Source organism: Phacochoerus africanus, chromosome 3 (assembly GCF_016906955.1).
Source record: "Phacochoerus africanus isolate WHEZ1 chromosome 3, ROS_Pafr_v1, whole genome shotgun sequence".
NCBI lineage: Eukaryota > Metazoa > Chordata > Mammalia > Artiodactyla > Suidae > Phacochoerus > Phacochoerus africanus.
In genome coordinates this window covers 72465490-72476092 of record NC_062546.1, presented here as the reverse complement: position 1 = coordinate 72476092, position 10603 = coordinate 72465490, and positions in this window count along the sequence as shown.

The window sequence follows — 10603 nt, the reverse complement described above, 5'->3', positions numbered from 1 at the left end:
GAGGTCCACCCACACTTGGAAATGTTTAGCAGGCTCTACAGGAACCTAAGAGGAGCCTAAAGCTAGCCTCATTTTTGATTGAAAACTCCAAACTAGTCTCACTCTAGAACAGACAATTTTAAATGATGTGTATATCATTTAAAGAGTTGGTTGGAAATAACACTAAACTAGTAGTTAGGGATGAAAAATGACCTTTATTTTCACCTCTGAAAAAAAAAATCACTGAATGTAAATGGTGATAAAAAAAATTAGCAAGGATTTTTTACAAATTTTTTAAAGGAAGAGATTTGTATTTTTTGAACTTGAATGACAAGGTGAGTTTACCTCATCATATGTCTTATGTGACTTGCATTTCATTACCAGTGATGTGAAACTCAATGTCATCAGTGGGAAAATAGTATTTATTAAATTGTATTTGTTATATAATTTGTATATTGTATTTGTAATAGTATTCTTTAAGTTTCTGTATAATTCTGTTTTGGATTTTGCAGGTTTTTATTTTGGGTGAAAGATGCAGCAAACCCTATTTGAGTGATATTGAGTATTAAACGAGTATGACATGGGATCCTATTCCATGGATTAGATGCTCAAGAAACACTATTGGTTAGTTCACTGCTCCAAATATGGCCTGGTTTTAAAGGACGATGTTAGATAGGCTGGTGTACAGTGGTATGAATGGATGAAAAGAGGAAGAATCGAAGACGTTTTATGGCTTTTTTTTTTTTTTTTTGGTTGCTTGCTCAGGTAGGTAGGTCTAAAAATACTCCAGCTCTTCTGTCCTCGTTCACCCCTGGATGACACTTTCTTCAAGCCCCAGCTGCCCCCACAGACATGAGTCTCTCCTCCTAGGAGGCCTATTGCATTTCTAAAGGACAAAGAGCTTATCAATGAATCATCTTCCTTTCTCCTGGCCATTTTCTTCTTGTCAGGCTTCTCTTCTGTGCATTTTGCTTTGTCCTATGCTAATCAGACATGTAATTAGCTGACAAAGAAGAGAAGAAAGAAGCTGGGGCATCTGTCCTCTCTTCCATATAGACCCTTCCAATCCCACCCCAGTTTTTGGTGAAAACACAGGTTTTGGCATGAATTTTGACTCAAGTTTTTACTAACTCTTCAGATCTTAAATGAGCTACTTAATTTTTCTGACTCCATTGTTGTATCAAGTAAAATAATCATTTATGGTTCACATATTTGTCGACTCTACATATGTGCTGAATGGGAGGAAACATGCCTAGTGTTCTGTCCAGCACACAGTAGACACAAATGGGAATTGTTTTTTCCTTCTCATCATCACCCACAATGCTGTGTGCTTTCTCTGTTATAGCACCAAACCCCTCACTCCCTTCCTCTTTCCTTTGGGCGTCTTTTTTCTTGGTTTTGAAAAATATTTTTATTGAAATACCATTAATTTACAATGTTGTGTTAGTCTCAGGTGTAAAGTGATTCAGATATATATATGTGTGTATATGTATGTGTACATATATATGTGTATGTGTATACATATATATTCTTTTTTAACAGTCTCTTCCATTATATGTTATTAAAGATATTGAGTAGAGTTCCCTGGGCTATACATTATGACTTATAGCTCATAGCATTGTTTTTCTGTTTCTTTTTGGGGCTGCACCTATGGTGTATGGAAGTTCCCAGACTAGGGGTTGAATTGGAACCGTAGATGTCAGCCTACATCACAGCCACAGTAACACCAATCCCAGCTGCTTCTGCTACCTACACTACAGCTCACTACACCACAGCTCATGGCAGCACCAGATCCTTAACCCACTGAATGAGGCTAGTGATCAAACCTGCATCCTCATGGATACTAGTTGGGTTCTTAACCTGATGAACCAGTATGGGAACTCTGACTCATAGCTTTTTTTTTTTTTAACTCCTATTCATTGGGATACCATCATCTTACTTTCTTCACTCTTGAAAATTTACTCTCTTTTTTTCCCTTCCTTTCTTCCAATTTAGTACTATGTTTTCTTTTTATTTCCCAAAGATTCTTTACCATCTTCCCCTTTTTGAGCTATAATGCGGGTAAAGAAGGGAGGAGGTTGTTAAAATTAAAATAGTGATCTCAAAGGAATGGAGAAAAAAATAATATCCAAGAAATCTGTAAAATTTTGATACTATTTTGCCTAAATTCATTTAAAACAGTGTCTGTCTGATGTCAATATGTACAATTTTTTGTGTGTGTGTCTCTATGCTATAAGCATAATCTAAAACATGGAAACCAGTCATGTAAAAACAATATGGAAAAGTTGCAACCCAGAGTAGTTGAGGATTTTTGTTCTTAAATGGCAGTGCCATGCACAAGAATAGTAATAGTGGTAGTAGTCTTTTGATTAATAGTGTTTTAATCAAGTTAATAATAGTAATAATGAGATTCTTATTTCTCAAAACATGGAAAGCTAAGGTAACACAAGAAACTCTTTCTCTGCTAACTTGTAGAAATGTTAGCTGTACTATAACATATATATACATATATATTTTTATAACATAGTTGAGCTTGAAAGAAAGAGTAAAATTCTCTGTTTCAGAAATAAAGATGAGCTTTGTGGTCAGAGTAGGAAGTACATGACTGACAGCATGGTAACTGTGGGAGATACTGTTTTAGGTAAGTAACAAGGACATTTTTTTTCCTTGCTTGTTACAAAGAATGAAAACAACCGCAGCAAATATTAAACTCCCAAAGATGTACATTATGTAAGTGCAGAGTGTGTATTCACATTGTTTGAAAATCTCAAAGAAAGAATCTAATGTAGAAAAAAGAGAAATGAATCTGAGCAAAAGAAACCCCAAACCTTCATTTAGGGACACTGTCACTGCCTGGGGTGCCCAAGAATCCTACAACTGAAGAAAATTTCACAATATAGGAGTGACAAGCCCCACAAGAAAACAATTTTCCATAAAAGAGATTCAGGAGACACAACATACAGAGAGATTAGTACTCTTAATACTCTAATCTAGTAATCTGAAAGACAATAAAAATACGGATGTTTAAAATAATGAAAGAGAAAAGAAGAGCTAACTATAAGAACAGAACATAATAAAAACAAAGGAAAGGCAAATTTGAAAAATAACCAAATTAAATTTGTAGAAATGAGAAATTCATTCATTAAAATGAAACTCCTCAATGGATGAGCTATTCAGTGGCTAAAGAACTCATGCCTGAATTAAGAAGATTATCTCCAATTAGTACAAAGAAGACCAAATGCAATTTTTTTAAAGCTAAAGGACATAAAGAATGAGTTTGCCAAACATATATCTAATAGGAGTTATAGAGGCATAAAATAAATGAAAATAAATCCATACCTGGACATATCATAGTGAAAATAAATAATAATAAAGTTAAAAACCCATGACTATTAAAGGCAACTTGAAAGAAAACTCGGAATATATAAAGAACAGCAATTAAACTAAAGCAGAGTTTTCATCAATAAAAAGAGAGTCATCAAGAAATTGAATAATATCATTAAAATGCTATAGGAAAAAACAACTGTCAACTTAGAATTTTATACCCACATCAATTATAATTAAAGTTTAAGAATGTGATAAAAAGATTCAGGATTTAAAAAAAAGTAAAAACGGTGGCTCTGGTGTAGGCCGGCAGCTACAGCTCTGATTAGACCCCTAGCCTGGGAACCTCCATATGCCATGGGTGTGGTCCTAAAAAGACAAAAAATAAAATTAATTAATTAATTATTAAATTAAAAAACAAAAACTGATAATGTTTACTATCCTCAGATTTCCTACTGAAAGAACTAACAAAGGGTGTACTAGCAGTAAGAACAACATTGAATTAGAAGAAAGGAGAGGCACAAAAATGGTGAAACTGGTAAATATGAGTGTAAATCTAAGTAAATATTGAGATAAAGTATAATGACTTAGTTTAGGAGATAAAAAAAGGGAAGTAAAATAGTATTTTAATGGTAGAAGAGTGTAATGTTTTGAAAACTAGATCTAGTCACTTGTGATGGAACATGATGGAGGATAATGTGAGAGAAAGAATTTATATATGTATGTATGACTGGGTCAGTTTGCTGTAGAGCAGAAACTAACAGAACATTGTAAATCAAGTATAAACAGAAAAAATAAAAATCTTTAAAAAATCTTGTGTGCACTAATGAAAAATAGAAATATAACCTATAACTCCTATTTAATAATAAAAAATGATAATGAAAAAGCAATTAATCTAAATAAGAACAGAAAAAAAAAACAAAGTGAAACATGGTAAATAGAAATCATAAACACAATTTTAAATAAATCTCTCTTTCTTTATGTCTATATACACATTCTCTTGGTTCTGTTTCTACAGATAACACTGACTAATAGACCAGGGTTGTATGTTCATAAAGACAGTGACCTCTGATAAGAAAATACATTATATTTGATATAATGAGAGATGATAAGAATTGAAACTAAACTAGTTGATCTGAGAAATGAGTGGCAAGACTAAGAATACCTTAAATAAATAAACATGAGATGTCTTTGAATTGGCACATGAAATATCAGTCAATCATAAGAAAAATTTCTTTATATCTAAAGCTAACATTTCCAGTGAAATAAAAACAAGTATAATGGCTTAGTATAATTTTAGCTAGAGAAAGGATTGGAAAACTAAGTTTTATTCAGCATCTACTAGATGTCAGGCAATTTATGTACATAAAATTATATCTAATTATCATTTAATTTTACAATATAATCCATCATATACAATTATCACAATATCCTGTCCAGTTACACCCTGAGTTTTAAGGAAATCCAGTCACTTGTCAGTGGTTACTCAGAAAGCAACTGATTGTGGGGGCTGATTAAATCCAAAATCTGCTGGGCAGGCAGTAGGCTAGAGACTGAGGAAAAGCTGACACTGCATCTTGAGTTGTAAGACAGCCTAGAGGCCAAATTTCTTCTTCTTAGGGGGACCTCAGTCTTTTAAGGTTTTCAGCTGATTAGATGACTACCCACATTATGGAGAGTAACCTCAAAGTCTACCAAGTTAACTATTCATCACATCTAAAAAATTTATTTTCACAGGAACACCTGATCTGGTGTTTGACCAAATCTTGGTTCCTCAGCCTAGCCAAGTTGACAATTACTATTAACTATCACACCTGGCCATCATAATTCAATTTGATATCAGTCCTTTACCTTAAGGCTCCTGTCTCCTGCCAGGATCTGGGTCTGAGAAATAGCCTGGACACAGAGCTCCCTGCCGTGGGCAGAACCACATGCCAGCTATCTCTAAGGCAGTCTCAGAGGCTTGTGTATGTGAGGCAGCAGGGAAGCACAGAGCAAAGAGAGAGGTTCAGAGGCCAGGAGGCATCCACACAGGAAGAAGGCAGTGAGCTGAGACTACAGAGCAAAGTCAGCTGTGATTGTGTGGTTAGAAGACAAGCTAGGGAGAGACTGAATATGAGAAACAGAAGCGAAATATAATCAGGGACAGAAATGGGCGTAAGGATGGCAACACTCAACAATACAAACACTGGTTGTTCAGGAGACAAAAAGTTAACTGGGTTTCTAGAGGTACACTTGGAATATTTCAATTCTTAATTCTTAAATGAATTTCCAAAACTCCAAGACTTATGACTGTAAGATTACCATTCTTCCATGATGTCACATGTTGTCTTTGTTTTGGAGGCTGTAATAAAGTACCATAGATGGGGTAACTTATATACAGCAGAAATTTATTTCTCACAGTTCCAGGGGCTGGATATCCAAGGTCAGTGTGCCATGGTGGGCAGGTTGTGGTGAAGTCGTGTTTCCTGGTTCATAGATAGCCATCTTCCAGCTGCAACCTCACATGTGGAAGGGGATAGGCAGCTCTCTTGGGATCTCTTTGATGTGGACACTAATTCCATTCATGAAGCCTCCTCTATTATGACCAAAGACCCCCTCTCTTTATACTATTAATAGGGCATTAGAATTTCAACAGATGCATGGTGGTGTGGTGGTGGTGGGGGGACATAAGAAAAGCTTTCAGATGATAGCATGTGTCCTTATGTGGGGCCAATGAGCCAGATTTTCAGGCTATAGTGTTTGGCTTGCCCCCCTACTAACCTGGGGAAGTTTGTTTAAACCCCAGTTTTCATATCTATAAAATGAAAACAGTTATATCATCTACTCTGAGGTTTTAATGAGAATTAGATAAAAGAATCAACACAGCTAAAGCAGTTAACATTGTGCTTGGCCATTAGTAAGTGTTTAATAAATGTTAGCTGTTATCAATCCTATTCATTTCCTCCATCAGAACCATGCTGAAAAGTTAACCTCTGGCCTCTACAAATGCCTCTTGTTTTTGCATGTGTCTATGATAAGTTTTAAAGTTATGTCCATGTGAGTATATTCCCATTGTATTTCCTTTGCATTTGTCCTGTACCTTCTAGATCGCCCATTAAAGGTTAAGAATGTGTAATGTCATCCAAACTCCCCAAAATGTCTCAAAATTCCTTGTGACTTTTATTAAAGTTCACAAGCATTTATTGAGAATGTACTATGTTCAGGGTCTCTTACCAGGAGCCATTCACAACAGTGGACTAATGTGTTGATCATTAAGAAAATTTTTCATAAAGTTTTTGTACAGGATCTCAGTGCCAAAGTGAGAGTGTAAAAATGTGACTCTGGAGACTGTACAACTGGGGAGGGACACAGGCTACAAAGACAAGCTCAGACTCAGCAAATCATATTCGGTTTTCAATGTTTATGAAATGCCTGCTCTGTGCAAGCTGAGCCGTCCTTAGCTCCAAAGGTGTTGCAAGATGACTTGCCTTACACATGTATCCTTTGTTTATTTGCTTTTGTTTGGGGGAGGTGATCTATGACTAAACATTTTTATTGAATCTGAGCAGCATTCCCGACACTAAACAAACACAGTGAGTTGCTAATCACAGCAAGGGTCATTTATTTTCTGTCTTGGGTCACTTGATTTTCTCTGTTGAAGGAAAGCAACATGACAGCTCTCTGTTAATCATGCCAACTTCAAAAATCCATTTTCTTTTTAAAGTCTGAGTATCCATGTCCTTTTAACCACACCTTCTTTTTGAAACCTTGTAGTCACTTCTCTCCATATTTTTTTTTGAAGATCCTACTTAGTAAATAAGATATGGTACCTGAAGGAACCAAGAGGTTACAGGAAACCTGAGCCTCTGTCACCTGTTTCTATGAGCGGAGGGTAGGTTATGCTTTTTACAGTTGCTATGTCCATTCTCCCTTGGACCCCTTCCCCCACAGAACCCGCAGAGCAAAACAGTACAACTTCCAATGAATATATTATCAGTACTAACTTGACAATGTTGCTGTCGATAATACTGGTTGTACTTCACGTCACTTTCCGCCTGTGGTCCAAAACCAGATCCACGCCCCCTGGGCCCATACTGGGGCTGTACAGCAGCTGAAGGGCCAACTGCCAATAGGTCTGGAACAGTCTCTCCAGCCTCGGCACCTGACTTCCTGGCTGCCTCCATTTCAGGTCTCATTGGTTGATGTGGCAGCTGTGATTCTGACAACGAGCTTGGTGTTGGGTCAAGTTTTTGTTTGGCTAACTGGCTCCCTGAGAAGACATTTTCCTTGACTCACCCTTGATTACCAAGATTGTTCTTTATTGCCTTTTAAAATCATGTGATATCCGTAAGCAAAAATTGGGATTAACATTTTTGAAAGCATTACCCATGACCAATTTTTTTTTTCCTCAATGCCGAAATGCAAGAAGTACAGCTAGAGCCAGCCCAAACCGTGTTTAGCACAGTGGTGTATCAGATATCATTTGTAACTTCAGAATAAAATGCGCAGATTTTTTTCCCCCTTGGAACCTGGCTGGATGCAATGTTCACCCATGGAAGCAGTTTATAAATGCAAAAGCAGAAATTGTTTTATGTTAGAAAGGTTCTGTGAATCCTTTGAAAGTAAATATTTGTGTTCTGATATAAAAAATGTGAAATAAAAATATGCATAACTCTACTGATAAAATAGGGCTTTATTCAATAGCTATAAGTCACTTGCAAAACTTGGAAGTGGAAAAAAGTCTTGGTGTAGCCTTCTTTAGCACAGAATAGCATTCTCCTCCAAAACAGATTGCAACAGTTACATCCACAGGATGAAAATTCTACGTGATATAATTTATTTCTGCTTTCTTTAAAAGAGGCCAAATTGAATGCCAGCATTTGAGACCTTGAAAATAATGTTGCATATGTTGATAAAATAATTTATTACTTTTACTGATTCTCCTACTTATAGGTTAATAATTTAAGGAATTATATTGTTTTTATTGTACATATTTGTGAAATATCTAAATATTAAAGAAATACGTACAGCAGAAAATAAAAGTGCAACTGCAGACATTTTTTATAGAAACAGCCTGGTGACTAGTCCTTCAAACTTTTCTCTCCATATTCTAATGTATGTGGACATAACTTTTACCAAATTAAATTTAATATTTCTTAGAGATTGTTTCCATTTCATGATCTCTGAAACTATCTTATTCTTTGAATACACATATAGTAGTGGGTTAGATGAGTATCATATAAAATATATGAATATTAGTGGGTTAAGTTCGTGGCTTTGCAACCAAATGGCTTGGTTGGGTTTGGATCCTAATTTCACTATTAGTAACCCTGAGCTTTTGACAAGTTACTTATTTTTTTCTGTAATCCACTTTCTAAATGTGTAAGATGTGATATTAACACTAACTACCTTCCTGAAATGGTTGCTATGTGGGATGGGGAGTAACTCCTTGGCAGTGGGTAAAGCACACAACCAAGACAGTGCTGCTACCATAGATGTTTGATATCTTATTAGCAATCCCATGTTGATAGACATTTAGAGTGACTGCAGTTTTTATTCTCACATATCATGCACCAGTGAACATTTCCTTTCAGTACAATATTGTATTTCTAAAGGCTCTGTTTTGGAAGTACACTTTTCTACTCACAGGTGATATTCATTTTTTTAAATAATAAATATTGCAGAGTAATCATTCCCCAAATTATAACTATTTACACTGTGAATGAAAGTGAATGAGAATAAATTTGAGATCATGAGAATTATTCTAGTAAACCTTTTATCTATGCACTGAAAATGCATAGTTTGGTGTTTTTTGTTTTTTGGTTTTTTTACAAAGGAGCAGATTATTGAAATACAACATAAGTAACACTTGTATTATATTATCCATAAAAATCGGAGAACTTTCTTCCATAATTCCCATGGTTCTCACAGCTTTGTAAGTCCTTGAGCCCCTCCTTCTCCAGAGAAAGAATTCATTGTTTTCCTGTAATCGGTTACTATTTACCGTAGAAAATAATGTTCCATCAGGCAGCTACTCATAAATATCTACCAATCAGATGTGTAACAAATGTTTATGAAGCTGAGACATAGAACAGTTAGGTCATATTCTACAGGTATGGTAATTGTGTCTCTGAAACCCAGACTGAACGCAGCCTGACCACACTACCATATATTCAGAACTGAAGTGGTTCCAGGCCACTATTCTGTAGTTACACCGGAGCCCAAAGAGAACAAAAATCATCCCAATAGCAAGTGGCTCTAATAACTAGTAATAGATGATACATGTGTGGTACAAGAAATTATGCCCTCAAGCAGCAAGCACTGAATGGCAAATATTTTACATCTTCTGGAAATACTTATAGATTTCTTTCTAGTTCTTTGGTATATAGCTAATTTGGGGCTTTGTCAGGGATAATAACATCTGATGCCATGACAGTAATATCCATCTCTACTTATCAAGAGAGAGTTAAAAAAAATTTAATAATGAGGAGATTTGACATCACATGAATAGAAGGATAAGGACAAATATTTATATAGGAACAGTGGTCCATTCTTATTATACCCAGCCGCAAATACTATGTTCTAGACAAAGCTATATTTACTTTCCATGTTCCATATTGTTTACATATCCTAAAAACTCTGCACAATGGAGTTTTATAATAAAATGCATAAAAATATTTAAATATGATCATGGAGAATTTTATTTCACCCTTTTGCAAAATAGATTAATTAATATGTGACATTGACCTTTTTCAACCTCAAATGAAAATTTTTTCTAAAAGAAAGAATTGGTGTCCAAATAAAAAATTAATGGATGTTATATTTTAAAAAGTTGTCTGAAAACAATATTTGTTTTATATAGTTTTATATTTAACATGTTTTAAACATATTAATTTTCTACATTATCTTAATTTTAAACTACAATTTGTCTATAATAATACAAGCCTAGTTCTTTGGAAAGAGTGTTCAGTTGGCGTAATTGATATTATAGACTTTTAAAGTATATTATAGAATATGCTGGCACTAGACACTAAATTGAAATTTTAAAGAAAATGATGGAAATAGCTGTAAGGGGGAAAAAAGTAGCCTTTTAAATCTAATTTGTTATGCACCGCAGTAGGGTAATGGATGCAATGAAAGTTCTTTTATTGAGTTCCCATGTCCAAAAGGTATTTAGGTGGCAAAAGATGTTAAGCAGGCCCCCTGCAATCCGCCTTTAACTGAAGATTGCAGGAAAGAAGGAATATAGGTCTGTGTCCTCCTGATTTTTATTTCCTTAGGACTACAACTTATGCAAAGGACACCTTAGGCTGTTCAG